We start from the raw sequence: 16,137 nt of genomic DNA, 5'->3' as shown, positions 1-16,137 counted from the left end.
ATGTTGGATTGTTTGCCCACGCCATGAAATGGTCCCACTGTTTGTTACATCAGTAAACAAGTCATGCTGTCCTGTCATATAAAACGTGTTATAACACACTCTCCTTGCTGATCTTTTGAGCTTCAGCAAACATTTTGTCATTACTATCTTCTCTTTGTGTTGGAAGTTATTTCAAGGCCTGATCAAAAGGTGTAAATTCTCTTTTAGGCTTAGTAGTCTAATGTAACAAAATCATGTTAAAGATCAAAGATCAAACAGGTATTTTATAGGTTTTCATAAGAGTTCTTGAAATCCCCATCAGATCAGAAGTTTTTCCTATGAGAACTTAGTCACTATCATACACTAAACTATCAAATATCTTCTGTTTTTCATCCCCCTGTGTATCCAGTTATCCTATAGTGATGAATGGAACATACATTTGTTTGTAGATTCAGAATTTGAAAACAATGTATACACATGTCTGACTTTAGACATAATTCATGGTTACCAGTCTGTCTTCTGACTAGATAATCTTTTTTAATTCTTTGTCAGTATGTTTCTTAATTTCTACTTTCTTGCTTAAAATTATAATCTCTCTGAAAAATTCCTTTTATCTCTGATAATCCTGTGTTTTGAAAAGAAAATGTGCGATAATAATAAAACATCTGAATAGAAACAGGAGTTATATCCTATGAACAAAACATAGGTACCTTGTTTCTCAAGTCACAACTCAGATGGATGCTACATATAGGGAAAAGCCATTGTATGTTAGAGCTGGTGTATACATGGTACTTATAATCTACTAGTATAATCTAGATTGTTGTTACATCAACCTGCAATATGCACTCTTTTCAGCAACTAGATATCAGTGCAAGATAAATGTTTCATTGATCAACAAATTTATTACAAATTTAATTGCATGCAAACTTCATTTACAGCTTGAAAAGGAAATTGCTATAGGGAATCTGGACGTAAAATCAATGAGAGCAGATCGAAGCGTCTAGTGTCGACAAACAATAGATTCCACAAGATGGTCAATAAAATAAAATGTAAATGAATCTGCATCGATCAAATTTAATTAATGAAAAAATTCTTAATTCTCCAACCAAACTAGATTACAAATAGTCTTTGATAGCATGAAAAACAAAGGACAAACTGAGTACAGGGAGGTTTCAAGTTCCACCCATTGTGTCTTGTTTATGATTTACAACATTCTCAATTCTAACATAGTAAAAGACAATCTAAAATCATTTGAGAAAAATTCCTGACCCATAAAATTTTATGAAACATATATAACATCTGATAAGGAGTATAAAGACGTGTCCTGAATTTGAAAGAAAATCTAACACTAACAAGAAGCATTGTCTTCTATTTTAACACGTCAATGTTTTGTTTAATACTATTCAAGTAGTATTGTATGGAGGACAAAAACCTTTAATTCAATTCTAAGCTAGATAATGATCAAAATGATTCAAGAGTAAGATAGCGTGTACATATCTTAACACTAATGTTAATGAATCATATCAAACTTACATAAATTATCAACAACGGGCAGAGGAACTGTCACCCATTTAGACTAATGCAAATCATGTTTGTTTTAATATACAAGTTTCATTATACTGATATGTGTAGTAAAATGTCCTGTTAACAATAGTGGCAGCATTCAAATCAGGAAAATGTAGTTAACTGCATTACTAAAGGTAGGGCAACAAGAGGCCCAAATGGACCTAAATCACTCACCTGAAGAAAACATTAACCATCTGACTTTGCTTCTAACTAGGTTTGGTGCAAAATCCTTTTGAGCTGTTCAACTAAAACAAAAAGTTTATTTTTTTTTCTATTTTTTGCTGTCATGCATTATAAACGCAAAACCATCAAAAGAAATCATTTAAAGGTATGTATAAAATTGGGAGAGAACCTTTTAACGGTGCCACAGACCAAGTTTTATGAAGATCCATTGAGCAGTTCCAGAAGAGAAGTCCTTCAAAGGTTTTTCTTTTTTTAGCTCTGGTGGCCCCTAAAAGGGGCCAAGTGCCTCCATTTGAACAAATTTGTGACAAGACTTTATAATGATGCTACAGACTAAGTTTGATGAAGATCCATCGAACGGTTCAGGAGAGGAAGTTCTTTAAACTACTTTTAGGTCTTTCAGCCAAGGTTGACCATTTGAACAAATTTGATAGAAGTCCATAATTATCAGGATGCTACTGACCAAGTTTGGTGTAATTCTGACCAGTAGTTTCAGAGGAGATGTTTAAGTAAAAATGTTGAAAAGGGACAATGAACGACAGACAAACATCCACCTATACTAACAGCTCACCCTGAACAAAATGTTCAGGTGAGCTAAAAATGTTGATGCAGGACGATATACACTGGACCATTCATCTATATTAATAGCTCACTATGAACAAAGTTCATGTTCAGCTAAAAAGTGGTGAACTGCATTAATCTAGGTAGTGCATTAATCTAAATAGTGCAAAAAGTGGTGAACTGCATTAATCTAAATAGTGCAAAAAGTGGTGAACTGCATTAATCTACAAAGTGCATTAAGCTACAAAGTGCAAAAAGTGGTGAACTGCATTACTGTAGGGGTATTAATATTAGCGATGTACTAATTTTCGCGCTTTTAGCGGGATCGGGCATGCGCTAATTCATGTCTAACGCTAATATTTGACTGAAATGAAAGGCTTTCCTAATAAAACATAACATTTATCGTATTGAAAATACCATAATTACAATGCAACAGAACTTAGAGAAATACACATTTCTGCTATGTATACATGTTCAAATTTACAGTATACAGATTAACACTGATCTAAACGAATGTAGATTTTATGTCATACTGTAGACCTATGCATGTTTATTTGCGTGCCTGGTCGATTTCATTACTAATACCAGTCGGCCACCAGCCATTTAGTATTGTAGAGTTTTTCACACTCTGATGGGCAGTAATAAGCCAATTTGCGTGAATAGGCTTCATTTTTGAAAGTTTCGGGCCATTCCTTATTTAATTTCAGATACAGCCAATTGGTAATTTTAGCGCTGCTAATACTGCGCTAATACAAGTACGCGCTAATAAGTCGAAACTACTCAATTTAAGCGTTTGAGCTCAAATTTAGCTGTGCTAATATAAGTACACTTACAGTAATCTAGGTAGTGCAATCCAAATAGTGCAAAAAGTGATTAACTGCATTAATCTACATAGTGCATTAAGCTACAAAGTGCAAAAAGAGGTGAACTGCATTAATCTACATAGTGCAAAAAGTGGTGAACTACTTCTTGATGTCAATGCAGTTAAACTCTCTTTGAGCTGAGGTTGAACTATTGTGGTAGGTGTTACAGAGAAATATACAAAGAACAACTGCATAATTTATCTTTCAAGTGAGCGAATGACAATGCATTATATCAAAACAGGATAAAAATCTTTGCAGATATTTTAACTGGATAACGATCTACTTATAGATATTTTAACCTAAAACGCACCATACAAATTTAAATTTTCTTAACTGATTCAAAATCAATGCAAATTTACACAACAAAAACCGATCAAGGATAATATTAATCGTGATAAACAGTGTAATGTTACACGACACAAAATTTCTTTATTACCTTTCTTTATCATTATCACAATGAAACCATGTGCCAAATATCATATCGTACAATATTGTTGGAGACTTTTATAATGAAAAAATTCCTACATTTTTGTTTGCTAAAGGGAATTATGCGGTTTTTAAAACTTTGTAAAACTAATACTATGTAAATGCTGTTTACATGTAAACCAAACCTTATCCACGTACTTATCTTTCCTTGGATTAAATCGGATGATAAATCGCTACTTTGTGTCAATATAACAAACAAATCAATACACTTGACTTATAAAATTCCGCTTTTTTGGGTACAAAGTCAGGAACATTAAAGTCACACACACATGTACTTTGGCAGTAAAATTCTCTATTATATTAACATTTTTCTTAACACAACTAAAATATAATTAATGACTTGAAAAAGGCAAGTTCTTTTATAAGCTGAATACAATATGCAAAACAATTTACTGTTTAATATAGTCATGAAACCGTGGTGAAAATTTAACAAATTATTAAACATTAATTAATCTTTTTCAATTGATTATAGATCAATAGATGAATTTTAAAGAACATGCTTAATTTTAAATTAACCTGCATGAATTTTTAAAAGTGGTTATCGGGGATATAAATTACAGGGAAGGCAACAAACCTAAATTGAAAATTTTGAAAAGGAGCTGGAGGTCTGGGGGCTGCAAGTCCTCAGTTGGTTTGGGGCAGCGCCCCTACTGGGGACCTTATGGGCATAAACCCCCCAGCAGAAATTAATTTCAGATGTTTTACTTTGAAGATGCTTGGAGCTATTTCCTGATGTCCTTTTCCAGAGTTAATTTTCCAGACCAAGACTCCATTTCATCTGACTTTTTTTTCTTGAATATTAACAATTATTCATATTGCCACTTTACTTGATCAACTTACTATTCCCATGTTAATCTGTTGGTCAATTGTAATTTTTGTAAAAGTGACAACAATTCAATATATCTGAAAATGTTTTAGTATCATATTAAAATTAATTCAGATCATCTTGGCCACAATTAATTTAAAGCACTGGTCGAAAAAGATGCTTTCTTCATTGTTTGTTTTGATTGTTCATTTTCTGTTAGGTCGCTTATATTGCCACTTCAGTCATCAGAAAAAAGATGATTTGTTGCCTTCCATAGAAATTGTCGTTCAATGGAATTACAAACTTTTTGTTGTACAAATGAAATCCTAAAATAACAATTACTTCCAGATTGACTTCTATAATATTGTTTCGTACTAAATATTGTTCACTCTGAAGCAATTCGCCCCATTTCCCTCTTTTAATTTTCTCTTCCGATTTACATCGATCTCGTAAAATGATATTTTGGCAGGTAAAATCCAGATTTCCAGATTAATCCGGAAATATGACACCCCTGAAATGAACACTCAGCAGCTATTTGCCAGGGGAACTTGAAACTTCCCTAAGTGTAGAGGCCCAGTCTAAAACTAAGGGCCCAACAATATAACAACATACAACACTCCAAGCCTTATAAGTACTAGAATTTCTTTTTAGAATAAGGATCAACAGTAACTATTTTCACTTGTCCAGTCGGAAAAGTTCTCTTTGATTTTAGTACTTGTCCTGACTAGAAACGAGCTTGTCCTGATCTCTCTGAAAACATCACCCAACTAGAAACGAGCTTGTCCTGATCTCTCTGAAAACATCACCTGACTAGAAACGAGCTTGTCCTGATCTCTCTGAAAACATCACCTGACTAGAAACGAGCTTGTCCTGATCTCTCTGAAAACATCACCTGACTAGAAACGAGCTTGTCCTGACCTCTCTGAAAACATCATCCAACTAGAAATGAGCTTGTCCTGATCTCCCTGAAAACATCACCCGACTAGAAGTGAGCTTGTCCTGATCTCTCTGAAAACATCATCTGACTAGAAACGAGCTTGTCCTGACCTCTCTAAAAACATCACCTGACTAGAAACGAGCTTGTCCTGATCTCTCTGAAAACATCACCTTACTAGAAACGAGCTTGTCCTGATCTCTCTGAAAACATCACCTGACTAGAAACGAGCTTGTCCTGATCTCTCTGAAAACATCACCCAACTAGAAACGAGCTTGTCCTGATCTCTCTGAAAACATCACCTGACTAGAAACGAGCTTGTCCTGATCTCTCTGAAAACATCACCCAACTAGAAACGAGCTTGTCCTGATCTCTCTGAAAACATCACCTGACTAGAAACGAGCTTGTCCTGATCTCTCTGAAAACATCACCCAACTAGAAACGAGCTTGTCCTGATCTCTCTGAAAACATCACCTGACTAGAAACGAGCTTGTCCTGACCTCTCTGAAAACATCATCCAACTAGAAATGAGCTTGTCCTGATCTCCCTGAAAACATCACCCGACTAGAAGTGAGCTTGTCCTGATCTCTCTGAAAACATCATCCAACTAGAAACGAGCTTGTCATGACCTCTCTGAAAACATCACCTGACTAGAAACGAGCTTGTTCTGACCTCTCTCAGGGTTTTTTTTTATTCTATAGCAGCAGCCGAATATCGGCCTCATCCCCCAGCCGAGGATTTCCCCCCACAGCCTAGGATTTCCCCTACCGCAGTCCGAAATTCCCCTATGTCCGAAATTCCCCCCTCCGAAATCGTAAACAAAGCAAGGGAGATTGCACCCAGCGATATTTTTCTTTATATAAGTAGTACCGAATATCGGACCCGTTCACAATTGCAGACGGTCTTTCACAATTTTCAATGGGTGTGAAAACCTTTAGAAATAGAAAAATGTTAGAAGAGCGTTCAGTGGACCCGAGGTTCTGGTTTTGACCCCCGAAAATCGATAAAAACTCGTATCTGACCCACACATAATATGCCGTGTGCGTCTGCTTGTCTCGCGGTAATACTCTTTGATGCGTAACGAGTTTGAAAGCTCTGCCCCTTGTCAATCAAAATCCCAGTGAACTTCAATACTGTTTGTCGACACCAGCGTAAGTATGGCAGTAGGCGGTGCGTCGTATGTTAATTAGCTACTGACAGATGCCAATCAGGCCACGCGCCGACTGACACGTGGTTATCATCACTATGTAATAGTTGATTGATAAACAATGCAGCGTCAGATTATCGTGTTTGTACCTCTTGTTAATTAGCGGTAACAGCTTATACTGTATTGTGTAATATGTGTTGCCAATTTAAAGTAATTATTTTGTGTGCTTGATTCGATTAAATAAGCCGGTTGGCCGTTACGCAAATTTATTATCTTTGTCGAGGTATTTTGCTAGGGCAAAATAAAATATAAATGTTTTAAATAATCAGATATTATAAGTTTGGAATAGTTCTGGTGAGAAGATGAAATTTAAAACGGGTATTTTATCAAGAATTTTAAATGTTTGCTTTCGTTTTTTCATATTTGTCACACGTTTTCGCGATCGTGATTTTCGGATTTTTTTATCCTTTCTTACAAGATTTTCTAGTACAATCGAAATAAAAAGCCAAAAAAGTATGCATTTAATAATAATATGATGACTCCTGCAAAAGCAACTCTTATTTTGAAGCATTTTTTGTGAATAAAAACATGTGACCTTTAAATATTCAATGATTTCTTTCTTGTATACAGCTAAATTGAGCATTTCAACTCTCCCCACCCACCTTGTTACAATAATAAGTGAACATTAGTGCAAGTCCATCTATTGCTAAGTGACAGTGTGTATAGTTGCTAAAAGTTGCAGGAATATGTAACAAAAACATATTTTAAAGTGTTTATTATACATAATTGTAAATTCCCCCCCAAGTGAAAAAAAATCCCCCAAAACTGCTTGTCGCGCGCTATTTTCTTCCCCCAATGACAGGCTGGGGCCCCTTCCCCCAGTTGTAAAAAAATCCCCTGTCTCTGAAAACATCACCCGACTAGAAATGAGCTTGTCCTGATCTCTCTGAAAACATCATCTAACTAGAAACGAGCTTGTCCTGATTTCTCTGAAAACATCACCTGACTAGGTGACGAAGGCTATGCGATATAGCCGAAATATCCAGGTAAATAAACCAATTGCTCTGAGTCAATGGATTTATTCAAAATATGGACAATCCAGAGCAAGGGAACAACCTTCATTGTTGTATTCTCTGAGACCAGTCTGAAATATGCATCTACTGATTCATCACTTTGGAATCTGGCTTTAATCTATCATGTATGCATTACATTTAAGACCCTACTCAGATGCAAGTTTTATAAACTACTGCCTTGACAAAGGAAGTGCTTCAGAAGTCAAGGCTATGACTTTATCTAGTGACGGCAAAAATATAGGACTCCAATTTTTCATACTGGGACTCCCAACTATTTCCTGGAAGGGAGTCCCCCAGGACTCCTACTTCGAAAATCCTAGTGAGAACCTTGTTCTTGAATTACGACACAAAATGACGACTTTATCTTGAGGACTGATTACACTCTATAGGAAGTGACTACTCAGTGTTACTCTGAAGCAGTCCAGAATGTAGTTCCATGATGTTGATGAAATCTGATATAATGAATTATATGAGGATGTGGTAGTTATATTTTGGGCTTAGTTTTATTGCTTATTGTATTGAGGAAAGATCGAGACAACTCTCACAGTGGTCATAGCTTTATCAGATCAAGTGGTTCCAACATTGTTTGAGCAGTGAATTTCAGCAGAACAGATGGTAAATATGGCCAAATGCATAAATTTCCGGTCTTATAAGTATGATTTAAAGGAACTTCTACCTGTTATATAACGAACTGAATGAAAACAATGGATGCACCTGGAGCATCTGTTTCTTAACACATGTATCCATTTAGCTGAGATTTGTACAGTTTATTAAAACATTTCTGTACAGTCTGGCAGGGGAAGGAAATTTCTGTCAGTTTTTGACAATATCGCATTTATAATATATATAGTCATACATATCAAACGTTAAATAAAGTTTCTTGTATCTTGCTTATCGGGAACAAGTAATTATTAAAACACTTCCTATCTAAAGGCCTACCTCTTAAAACAAAGCATATATATTTTGCATAGAATTATTCGAGTTTGTTTCAAAAAAATTGGCCTAAAACCTAACACAACGCAATTTCGAGTGGGTCGCTAAGCAATGCAATCAAGTGGATACCGTTCTGTTTCTTACTTTCTGGGCCTTATCTCTCATATATAATGCTGTCCATGATCTAAAAACATACTTAGTAAAATTAATAAAGTTTGTAATATGAATGAGACATAAATAAACTATATATACATATATACATGAAAAAAAAAGAAAAAAAGTTTGTAATATGCATTCATGTTACTTACCAAAAGAAACACTGTGAATTTCAGCAGCTTTATGCACAGAAATAAACTTCCAGTTCCCTAGCCTATGCACGTACTTTGGCTAGGGAACCAATTCCAGACGAATAAGTCTGCTATCTAGGTAGTTCTATAAATAAACGTCGGACTTCAATATTTTACGATTTTGACATTTCATAATATAGTCCGACATTTTATCGAAGTTAAGAATTTCCTGGTAGAGCGCTCCGCAAAATGTCTTGCGGAAGGTTTTTCAAGTTCACGTTGGAAGTGACTGAAAAGCGGTAACTAAATACCAACAACGGACAAAGAAACCTATTTTACACATCAATTGAATATATATACTGTCTTACTGAAAATATTGCAGATCTGTCCGCACTTTGAAAGTGCAATTTACATCCATACACTTCCGCAACACAACACGAAACTGTCAAACCTTCTGTATTATAAAGAATGATTTTAGATGAAAAAATATTCTCACGGTTGGCTTTGAAAAAAAATGCGGCCCATTACTAACATCTTGTCTATTTAGTAGGCATATGTTTATTATCGATGGGTGTAACCAGCATTTTTATTGGTTGTAATTTAATCAAAAGTTATTTCAATAAATTATTAGTTCATATCAAAGCAGTTTGAAAGGCTAGTCCACATGTATTCGGCGGTACCCATGCGTTAAATAATGGCTGCAGATTTTTCACTAGTGCCGTAGGCTAAACGTATTATTTTTCGTCTATGCATGTATAATTGATTCTATATATCTATTCAGTGTTGTATTGTTTATGATATTTCATTAAATTACGCTAGAAGAGTCTGTGTAATGTGTCAGGGAAGTAATTGGAGGTGCAGTTTTAGTTACGGTAAACCAATATATCACGTGTTTGAGAGTTTTCCTACATTACACTCCAATAAAATAAGGTCGAAATTTGTGCTATGCAAACGGCTGTCATTCCATTAAACTTGACACAGGGACATGTTGAACATCCAAATATTAAAAGGCGCCCTGTGCAAGTTTAATGTTATTGAACTACTAATCTAAGGAACCTGTTCCGATTCTCTAGCCACTGCCTTTGAAGACATTCAGTGAATTATATCTTTTAAATTTGTAAATATTCTTATTTCTTTTCATAAATTTAAACACAATCGGGCAATAAACGCATGCTAGGAAAATGCTACCAGTCTGATATAGACGGAACTGAATTGGTACATTGTATCTAGTATCGAACCAATTTGGGTACGAATACTGAGGGCGCTGTAAACAGTTTTTGTTTGCTTTGACACCAAAACGTGCACAGTATATCAATAGAAAAAGAGTACAGAAATGTATCAGAAACACGGATTAGTCTTACCAAAATTTAAAAGCCGATAAAACTTATATTTTTGTCAATTTTTACTGCTCGTACAGTGTCGAAGTCACCGCCACAACAATGTTTTATCACGTGATTACACTTTGCATTGTTTACTAAAGTCTATACCCTATCATTTTCATTCAGTCCGTCTGTTTATCAAAGTTCTAACAAGGTGATAGTAAAAATAAGACATAATAATGCTGCGGAAACTCCTATTTTCCTTTTAACCGACAATCATTAACAAGTACAATCATAAATAGCAAAAAAACCTTGATCCAAGCAAAGCCTCTGGCCCAGATGAACTGCCACCTAGGTTACTGAAGGAACTGTACTTAGAAATAGCCCCTGTCCTTACCTATATATTCCAAATCTCCCTCGATACTGGTATTGTCCCCAATGACTAGAAGCATGCAGTCATTGCCCCTGCATATTAAAAAAGGCCCTTATTGTAAACCCTCTAATTATCGCCCCATATCCCTCACATGAAACATTGCCTCAAAGTTAATGGAACACATCCTTGTCTCCAACATCATCATTATTATTATTATTATTATTATTATTATTATACCGGATTTGTTGAGCGCCCTTTTCGTATGGAATATACGTTCAAAGGCGCTTTACAATTAAACATGTGACATATCGCAGATATGTAGGAAAATGTCAAAACATGACATATGCAATCACAAAACTGAAACTGAACAATTTGATTAAACGCTTTTTTATAAATGATATATCCAATTGCGTTGTACATAATAATAAAAAATAATAGTTATTACAACAATATCATCAATGAACAATGGTAATATTTACAGCGTTATTTAACAAACAGCCATGACCGCACCCCTCCCCTTGAGTCCGATTTACCCCTATTGCCAATACCTGTGCTTTAAGCACCTGCTACGCCTAGGCGGGCTGTATTAGATAGAAATACCACACACTTCAAGTGAAACTCAAGTCTTGCAAAAATAAGAATCGCATATTTATTATGGGTAGAACAGTCACAGTTAGTATCTATGTGTTGTAGAAAAGTTTGAAAATGTGTGTTTTGAGAGCTCTTTTGAATGAATTAAGTGATGAATCTTTTCTGAGATTGTCAGGGAGAGAGTTCCATAGTTTTGCGGCGGCAACTCTGAAACTTCTATCCCCGTAGGTAACCAGTCGACTTTTTTGTGGCACAAGGGTTGTTGCTGTATTGCTGACCTCAGATTTCTCTTTGACACGTACACCTCCAGTTAGTCTCTCATATATACCGGCGACTGTCCGTCATGTCCTTCTATGATCTGTTTAACATTCTCAGCCCTTACCAACATGGTTTCAGGTCAAAACACAGCTGTGAAACCCAGCTGAGAAGTTTTTCCAAAGAAGTCAGTGGCAGCTTAGAACTAGGTCAACAAATAGATATCATAGTCATGGACTTCAGCAAAGCTTTCGATAAGGAAGATCATCACAAACTAGTCCACAAGTTACAAAGACTAGGTGTCAACCCACAGGTCACTTCTTCGGGCAAGTCCTTCCTTCAGGGTCGCACTCAGCAGGTTGTCGTCGAAGATCACAATTCAGACAATCTCCCCGTCATCTCTGGTGTCCCACAAGGCTCGGTCCTCGGGCCTTGCCTCTTTCTCTCGTACATAAATGATCTGCCTGAAAAAGTTAAGGGCAGGACGAGGCTGTTCGCAGATGATACAATAGTCTATGTTACGGTTAATCAAGCAGTGATGTCTAAGCTCTACAGCAAGATCTTTCAAGTCTCGAAACCTGAGAGTCTGATTGGTCCATGGAATTCAATCCAGATAAGTGCGAAGTCCTAAGAATCAGCCGCAAAAGAAACCCTCTAATCTTCTCTTATATGCTGCACGATATCGAGTTAAAATCGGCTGATTCTGCCAAATATTTAGGCGTAACCATTAGTAAAGACCTATCATGGACCAATCATATCAACAACGTAACATCCAAAGCAAACAATTCCCTAAGATTCCTCAAACGAAATATCAAAACTCCAAATAAAAGAGTCAAAGAGGTTGCATATAAAACCTATGTTAGACCCCAGTTAGAGTACTGTTCCACCATATGGCATCCATGGCAAAAACACCTAACCCATAAAATAGAGCAAGTTCAAAGATCTGCAGCAAGATATAACTATAATGACAACAATTACACCAGTAGTGTCTCCAAAATGATAAGTGAAAAGATCAGCGCAGTTACTATGTTGTGCAAGATCCAACAACACTTTGTTTTTGTTGACCACAGTCACCTTAGACCTACTACTCCTTTTTCCCCAGAAACATACGTCTGTAGAACAGTCTCCCTGTGTCTTTGTAAGCTAGTCCCAGCTTATAAGTATTTGCTTGGCAGCTACCATCCTTCTATCAGTTCTAATTCAACTTCCTGCTTTTACTTTTCAACCTGACCTGTAAAATAGTTCTTTTACTTTATCTTTGAGATGCACATAATCTCTGTATTCTTATTATTTTTAACAGCTATCCATGTCAACGCGCCTGCTAGTTATAATCGGTAACGATTGATAAGCAGTATAACATAGACATAGACAGATAGGTGGATACGCAAGTTCGCGTGCTGTGGGCGGAGCTTTAGGGAGGATGCGTATTTGGAACGTGGCTTTATTGATCTCTTCAATTATGCAGACGATAACACGCCGATTATCAAAAAGTAGTTACTGTACTTAAAAAAAAGTAGTTACTGTACTTAAAAAAAAAGTAGTTACTGTACTTAAAAAAAGAAAGTCAAACTCTTATTGAATGGTTCCGCGTAAACTATATACTGGCAAAAATCCTGATAAATTCCAAGCAATATCTATAGGTAAGAAGACTCATGATAAATCCAGCATTTCAAATAGGCGACAGCTCAATTAAAGACACATCTGACAGTTTCCTATATATATATAGGCAAAAAATTCCCTACGGACAGAATTTCTTTAAACTTTGTGTACTGACTGAGAATCAAGTTTAAAACGGAAATATGTATTAAAAATTATAGTTACCGGTTCTTGATCTTGAATTATCTTTCTATCATCTTTCTTGAATTATATTTCAGTAGTGTTATAAATACTAAAACAATTGAAAAAAATCTAAGAAAGAGCCTTAAGATTTCTATATGATGAATTTATTAGTACTTACGACCAGCTACTAGTTAAAGCAAAATTACCATCATTGCATGTAAGAAGACAAAGAACTATGGCTATAGAAACCTTCAGAATTCTAAACAATTTGACACCTCCAGTTTTATCAGATCTAATAAATCAACGTTCAAATTCATATTATTTTAGATACTCAAATTTGGTAAGAAAAGCTTTGGGTATGCTGCCCCTATATTGTGGAACTCCTTACCTGACACAACTTTCGACAAACAAATAATTTTAATAATCTCATATCCTGCTGGTCAGAAATAAGTGTACTTGTGTGGCTTGTCGGCAAGTATAACTTGTCCACAATGTAGTGGCATGCTTGCCTCTTTCAAACCCCTGCATGTTTGTCTGTTTGATTATTTTTGCATGCTTTTTTTTTCAAGTACTCTTATAAGTTATTATTCCTTGTGCTTCTTTGATTATGTGCTAATCCCCCAATACCCTTTTTAGCTTTGTAACTTATTCTTGCTTGTTTTAGTGTATGCTTGCCTCCGTATTATAATTATATTTGCTTGTTTTATTCCTAATCTGAGATGATTATGCTAATCTGTTCTCCTCAAACCTGGTTTGAATGGATACGCTTTCTTAGCACTTTTTTAGTCTAATACACATTTGTATCAGTTTTCTCTTTCAGTATTTAACCTTAGGTTCTTAACTAAATTTTAGGCCTCTGGTCATGCATAGTCCACTCAGTTTTTACTTTGTTTTGCTTGTATCATACTTTGCTTTGCTTGCATTTGTGTACTGTATATGCTTTATATATGTATGCTTTTTTGCAGCTCTTTTATTTGTTCATTTAATATATGTTATAGCAGTCGGTTATAAAAGCTCTCCTCGAGCTTATGTTTCTTGTTATGATGTCTTGCCGACTTTAAATAAACTTTATTGTATTGTATTGTATCGACATTCATCCTTGTTTTTTATTTGAAGAAATATGCTAATTATAATTATAATATGTAATGCGAATACATGAATACATTGTATCAATAATGATAAAATCGGCATGATTCAAAGATGAAGAATCTATGTTAGAATAATTTGTATGTTTGATATATTCATAATGTTGTACATAAGCACAGATAGTGCATGACTCTCCTTTCATGCTATCATTGCTATAATTATTGTTGAATTACTGTTAATGATAGGATTTGGATCATTTTTGGCTGATTTTGGGTTCATTATGTGGATAGCTGGATCCCAGCTTCACACATTATGTCATATACAAAAGTTAAAGGGAAACAGATATTTGATAGAGTAAGTACTCGTTGTAAAACGTTATGTTTAAATTTGGACCAATCAGAAACAAATTCTAAAAATAGCATGTCTGCTAAGGTATAAATAGGTAGATGGATGACAAGAGAGCTCCAGCGGTGGAAGAAGACATATCGAGGATTCAACTAATAAGTTATCCCAGTACCTTGATAAGGAGACTATTGCAGTTAGCCTGTCAGGGCGGATAAGTTATTAAAAAGAAGACGTTGGAAGTTCATAGACTACAGAAGAGTTGCAGAATTTCAACAAGGTTTCGAGCTATAGGGCAAGCGCATATGAGTTTTGCCTTTATGGTAGTTGAATGCTATAGACTATAGCAAATATAGGCTGAGCATCGGAAAGCTGAGACAGAGACCCAGAGTTTGGTAATCTACTGAGAGAAGGAGAGTTCCAGCTTATAGACGGTTCAGCGTTATTGGCGAAGTACATCCAAGGCATCGGGGATATATCTATATGGTAGTGAATGCTACATGTGAAAGCATATAGGCGCTGAGCATCCAGGAGTCCGGGCAATCATATAGAATTGCAACTTCAATTAAGAGGACAGAGGCCGAGCATCTATGCGATAGGACTCGTATGCTGTTGATTCAAAGACATTAGAGAGATTTCAACCTTCGCCTTCCCCTTCAACGTCTCTCATATATATTTGTGGTAAAACGTCACCGATATTCGTGTATTTTATTTATATCAGACGCTGCTACTAAAGTTTTCCATGTAATATAAAGTAGGCCTAAGACTTCTCTTTATTACTATATGAAATAAAAAGCTTAGTTTCAGGATTTATGCTTATTAATTATTCGATTTTCCATATGTATAATTAGACTAAATTTGATGCGAAACACTATCAGTAAGTAGAAAAATAATGAAGTTTTGTATGGCTAATGATTTTAACTATACATTGAATTGAACCTGTAAGTATGAAGTTATCAACAGATTTTGAGAAACTTTGAGATTTTGTTCAAACTTTAACTTCTACGGCATATTTGTGTCCCCAGGCGTTATCGATGATACCAGATGGGTCTTTTTGTCGTATGAAGTGAAGTTTTGAACGTCCGAAGATGTGATAACACGAAAGTCAAAACTTCAGTCTTTTTACATCTACCCTGTCCACAAACTCGGCATCAAAGACTGAAATCTGGATGGAGGCACATGGCATGACAGCCATTTTACATGAAAAATGAATAATAACGCGCGATTATCATTTGGTGGAACATTTTATTTTCACTTCCAAATAAAATAAATCCGTTTCTGTCGGACACTTAATACGACAATTGCGTTTTAATTATAAACATAAAATGGTACTAGTAAGACGGGAAATTCTTCTGAAGTATCAGACAATTTCAGATCTTTGTTATCATGATGCGAGTTTCCTGTTAGCCGTATGGGATAACTCCATTCTTTACATGCACGGACCGAGAGCCTGACAGAGGGGCTTTATGGGTCAATCCCCTCTTTGATTCTTACATTTTACAAAGAAAATCGGTCTTGAAACTCAGTGTGACCACCCCCACCCTGAAATGGGTGACCCCCCTCTTTAAAGTTGGT

At 35.6% G+C, this 16,137-nt stretch overlaps 1 protein-coding gene across 2 annotated transcripts in view; it reads right to left on the bottom strand.

The window, feature by feature from the left end:
- Positions 1 to 10,252, bottom strand: part of LOC123523705 (erbin-like) — an 88,313-nt gene extending 78,061 nt beyond the window's left edge. For both annotated transcript variants that reach the window (XM_053539555.1, XM_053539556.1), the window contains exon 1: positions 10,179 to 10,252. The gene's annotated coding sequence lies outside the window, so the exon portion shown is untranslated. The remainder of the gene's footprint in view (positions 1 to 10,178) is intronic.
- Between the last annotated feature and the right edge of the window lie 5,885 nt (positions 10,253 to 16,137).

The sequence above is a fragment of the Mercenaria mercenaria genome, chromosome 3, assembly GCF_021730395.1.
Source record: "Mercenaria mercenaria strain notata chromosome 3, MADL_Memer_1, whole genome shotgun sequence".
In the NCBI taxonomy this organism is placed as follows: Eukaryota; Metazoa; Mollusca; class Bivalvia; order Venerida; family Veneridae; genus Mercenaria; species Mercenaria mercenaria.
The sequence above is the reverse complement of the archived record's forward strand: the minus strand, read 5'-3'. Positions and strand labels throughout refer to the sequence as shown.